The sequence below is a fragment of the Schistocerca americana genome, unplaced genomic scaffold, assembly GCF_021461395.2.
Source record: "Schistocerca americana isolate TAMUIC-IGC-003095 unplaced genomic scaffold, iqSchAmer2.1 HiC_scaffold_772, whole genome shotgun sequence".
NCBI classification, from domain to species: Eukaryota; Metazoa; Arthropoda; class Insecta; order Orthoptera; family Acrididae; genus Schistocerca; species Schistocerca americana.
The window spans coordinates 52,501-57,500 of NW_025726536.1; the positions used below are offsets into that span (position 1 = coordinate 52,501).

Below are 5,000 nucleotides of genomic sequence, written 5' to 3' on the forward strand. Positions count from 1 at the left end.
CCTAACCTATGTCGTACCTTAACCTAACCTATGTCGTACCTTAACCTAACCTATGTCGTACCTTAACCTAACCTATGTCGTACCTTAACCTAACCTATGTCGTACCTTAACCTAACCTATGTCGTACCTTAACCTAACCTATGTCGTACCTTAACCTAACCTATGTCGTACCTTAACCTAACCTATGTCGTACCTTAACCTAACCTATGTCGTACCTTAACCTAACCTATGTCGTACCTTAACCTAACCTATGTCGTACCTTAACCTAACCTATGTCGTACCTTAACCTAACCTATGTCGTACCTTAACCTAACCTATGTCGTACCTTAACCTAACCTATGTCGTACCTTAACCTAACCTATGTCGTACCTTAACCTAACCTATGTCGTACCTTAAACCTAACCTATGTCGTACCTTAACCTAACCTATGTCGTACCTTAACCTAACCTATGTCGTACTTAACCTAACCTATGTCGTACCTTAACCTAACCTATGTCGTACCTTAACCTACTAACCTAATATGTGCTCCTTAACCTAACCTGTATTGCGCCTTAACGTAACCTGTATTGCGCCTTAACGTAACCTGTATTGCGCCTTAACGTAACCTGTATTGCGCCTTAACGTAACCTGTATTGCGCCTTAACGTAACCTGTATTGCGCCTTAACGTAACCTGTATTGCGCCTTAACGTAACCTGTATTGCGCCTTAACGTAACCTGTATTGCGCCTTAACGTAACCTGTATTGCGCCTTAACGTAACCTGTATTGCGCCTTAACGTAACCTGTATTGCGCCTTAACGTAACCTGTATTGCGCCTTAACGTAACCTGTATTGCGCCTTAACGTAACCTGTATTGCGCCTTAACGTAACCTGTATTGCGCCTTAACGTAACCTGTATTGCGCCTTAACGTAACCTGTATTGCGCCTTAACGTAACCTGTATTGCGCCTTAACGTAACCTGTATTGCGCCTTAACGTAACCTGTATTGCGCCTTAACGTAACCTGTATTGCGCCTTAACGTAACCTGTATTGCGCCTTAACGTAACCTGTATTGCGCCTTAACGTAACCTGCATTGCGCCTTAACGTAACCTGCATTGCGCCTTAACGTAACCTGCATTGCGCCTTAACGTAACCTGCATTGCGCCTTAACGTAACCTGCATTGCGCCTTAACGTAACCTGCATTGCGCCTTAACGTAACCTGTATTGCGCCTTAACGTAACCTGTATTGCGCCTTAACGTAACCTGTATTGCGCCTTAACGTAACCTGTATTGCGCCTTAACGTAACCTGTATTGCGCTTAACGTAACCTGTATTGCGCCTTAACGTAACCTGTATTGCGCCTTAACGTAACCGATATTGCGCCTTAACGTAACCTATATTGCGCCGTAACGTAACCTATATTGCGCCGTAACGTAACCCACATTGCCCCTTAACGTAACCTATATTGCGCCGTAACGTAACCTATATTGCCCGTAACGTAACCCACATTGCCCCTTAACGTAACCCACATTGCCCCTTAACGTAACCCACATTGCCCCTTAACGTAACCCAACACACGTTGGGCCTTAACCCAACACACGTTGGGCCTTAACCCAACACACGTTGGGCCGTAACCCAACACACGTTGGGCCTTAACCCAACACACGTTGGGCCTTAACCCAACACACGTTGGGCCTTAACCCAACACACGTTGGGCCTTAACCTGCTCTGTAATTGTCATACGACGCGTTAAATTAGTGTAGTGTTGCCTAACTGCAACCCCCGCAATATAGTTTGCTACTCGCACTGCCCGGTCCCCAGTGTATCGCTTCATGTTAAACACCTTGCAGCTATACACTGTAATGTGGATGGCAGCAGGACGTACATGCTCAATGCCCTTTGCAGTTGTTCATTGGCATTTGCAGTTGTTCATTGGCATTCGCATGGCGAAGCACTTAGCCTACGCTGTGGTACGGCCTGTGTCAACTGTCCGCTGATGTTGTACGTCCAAATCACACACTGTACTGCACATTGGTCCTCATGTACTGAATGATACATCGTGGTACATGTGACCGTACAACGACTGCGCCAACAACGGCGAACCATGCGGTCCAAATGTTGTGCACTCAGCTACGTGTCGTCTCCCTATAAGAGCTGGATTGCAGTGTGGTATGCCCTGGATGGCGATCAGCATGAGCCGTCTGTTGATGTAGTGGCGCGTGTTGTCAGACGTAGTCGTCTCTTCTCACACACCGTGATAGCACGGTGCACTGCGTTCCACATCTGCGACATGCGACAGAGGCCGGTTGACAGTCGTTCGCGCAATGGACATCGCATACGTACGGGGGCCACCTTCCACGTGTTCGCTAAGCGTGGACATGTTGTTGCGTGTATGTGGGCAGACAGTGTGTCGTGACACCTGACACAGGCATGCAACAATCGTTGAATTTGCAAATGGCGATGGACGCCTACGTTTGCTGGTGACGTTACGCAAATGAACAACTGGTAAACCGTTGTGGTGCGGTTGTTCTCGCTAGGGGTGAATCAGTGATGGCGACGATCGGTTGAGCTACCAACCGGTTGTTGCAGCGATACCCACCATGCCCACGAACGTGAATGGCATGTGGGTGTGAAGCGATACGCGGCGGTGGCTGGGTGGGACCGTCCCCGCGCCGGTGAGGGGGGGCCTCCCGGCGTGTTGGCCGTGCGGTGCGTGGGCGCACGCGCTACAGCCGGCTGGTGGGGGCGGCCAGTGGCAGGCGCGCCGGCCGACGGAGGCGGCAGGCGGCGCAGCTGCGCGCCGGCGCACCCTGCACGCGGCGCCGTGCGGCCAAAGTAGGTCCTCGCGGGCCCGGTGCGAAGCGCGGTGGACATCTGCAGTGTGCTGGTCCGATTGAGGACTGTGTGCGCTGAGGATGCGCCGCCGCCCGGCGCTCGGCGCCGCGACGCCGTCTGCTGCTCGGTCGCCTCTGCGGTTCTCGCAGGTGGTTTGTATCGCAGCTGTGCGGACGTGTTGGCGCGTGCGCTGTGCTGGGAGAGTTCGCTTCGGCACCCAAGTGGGGCTTTTGTCCTTCTGTGGCGCTGGCGTTGGAGCTGCCGGTCACCGTAGGTGGCGCGTGTTGTCTCCCGCCGGCAATGCCACGACAGCACGCTCCCGGGCCTCTGTCGGCAGCGGCAAGCTCAGTTGGGAGCACGGGTGGTCGCACCTAAAGCGTCTACTCGCCAAACTCCGGGCGATTGCGCCTCTCTCGAACCCGACCAAGTACTTAGGACGGCGCTGCGCGCCGCCGGGACCTGAGAGGGTTTCGAGGTGTATGGTGCAGGGGAGCTCAGCCTCCTCCTGTTTGCAGAATAATTGAGCGGACGCTTGCGTGTTCGCGCGGGCCCCCGGGACACACTCCCGGGCGGCCGGCTGCTCAGCTCTAGTTGACGCAGCTCCCTGGTTGATCCTGCCAGTAGTCATATGCTTGTCTCAAAGATTAAGCCATGCATGTCTCAGTACAAGCCGCATTAAGGTGAAACCGCGAATGGCTCATTAAATCAGTTATGGTTCCTTAGATCGTACCCACGTTACTTGGATAACTGTGGTAATTCTAGAGCTAATACATGCAAACAGAGTCCCGACCAGAGATGGAAGGGACGCTTTTATTAGATCAAAACCAATCGGTCGGCTCGTCCGGTCCGTTTGCCTTGGTGACTCTGAATAACTTTGGGCTGATCGCACGGTCCTCGTACCGGCGACGCATCTTTCAAATGTCTGCCTTATCAACTGTCGATGGTAGGTTCTGCGCCTACCATGGTTGTAACGGGTAACGGGGAATCAGGGTTCGATTCCGGAGAGGGAGCCTGAGAAACGGCTACCACATCCAAGGAAGGCAGCAGGCGCGCAAATTACCCACTCCCGGCACGGGGAGGTAGTGACGAAAAATAACGATACGGGACTCATCCGAGGCCCCGTAATCGGAATGAGTACACTTTAAATCCTTTAACGAGTATCTATTGGAGGGCAAGTCTGGTGCCAGCAGCCGCGGTAATTCCAGCTCCAATAGCGTATATTAAAGTTGTTGCGGTTAAAAAGCTCGTAGTTGGATTTGTGTCCCACGCTGTTGGTTCACCGCCCGTCGGTGTTTAACTGGCATGTATCGTGGGACGTCCTGCCGGTGGGGCGAGCTGAAGGCGTGCGACGCGCCTCGTGCGTGCTCGTGCGTCCCGAGGCGGACCCCGTTGCAATCCTACCAGGGTGCTCTTGAGTGAGTGTCTCGGTGGGCCGGCACGTTTACTTTGAACAAATTAGAGTGCTTAAAGCAGGCAAGCCCGCCTGAATACTGTGTGCATGGAATAATGGAATAGGACCTCGGTTCTATTTTGTTGGTTTTCGGAACCCGAGGTAATGATTAATAGGGACAGGCGGGGGCATTCGTATTGCGACGTTAGAGGTGAAATTCTTGGATCGTCGCAAGACGAACAGAAGCGAAAGCATTTGCCAAGTATGTTTTCATTAATCAAGAACGAAAGTTAGAGGTTCGAAGGCGATCAGATACCGCCCTAGTTCTAACCATAAACGATGCCAGCCAGCGATCCGCCGCAGTTCCTCCGATGACTCGGCGGGCAGCCTCCGGGAAACCAAAGCTTTTGGGTTCCGGGGGAAGTATGGTTGCAAAGCTGAAACTTAAAGGAATTGACGGAAGGGCACCACCAGGAGTGGAGCCTGCGGCTTAATTTGACTCAACACGGGAAACCTCACCAGGCCCGGACACCGGAAGGATTGACAGATTGATAGCTCTTTCTTGATTCGGTGGGTGGTGGTGCATGGCCGTTCTTAGTTGGTGGAGCGATTTGTCTGGTTAATTCCGATAACGAACGAGACTCTAGCCTGCTAACTAGTCGCGTGACATCCTTCGTGCTGTCAGCGATTACTTTTCTTCTTAGAGGGACAGGCGGCTTCTAGCCGCACGAGATTGAGCAATAACAGGTCTGTGATGCCCTTAGATGTTCTGGGCCGCACGCGCGCTACACTGAA

At 52.5% G+C, this 5,000-nt stretch overlaps 1 non-coding gene across 1 annotated transcript in view; it reads left to right on the top strand.

The window, feature by feature from the left end:
• The first annotated feature begins 3,416 nt into the window (after positions 1–3,416).
• Positions 3,417–5,000, top strand: part of LOC124590768 — a 1,910-nt gene continuing 326 nt past the window's right edge. Inside the window, exon 1 of the ribosomal RNA XR_006976782.1 lies at positions 3,417–5,000. This exon is cut by the window's right edge and continues 326 nt beyond it. This is a non-coding gene — a ribosomal RNA (small subunit ribosomal RNA).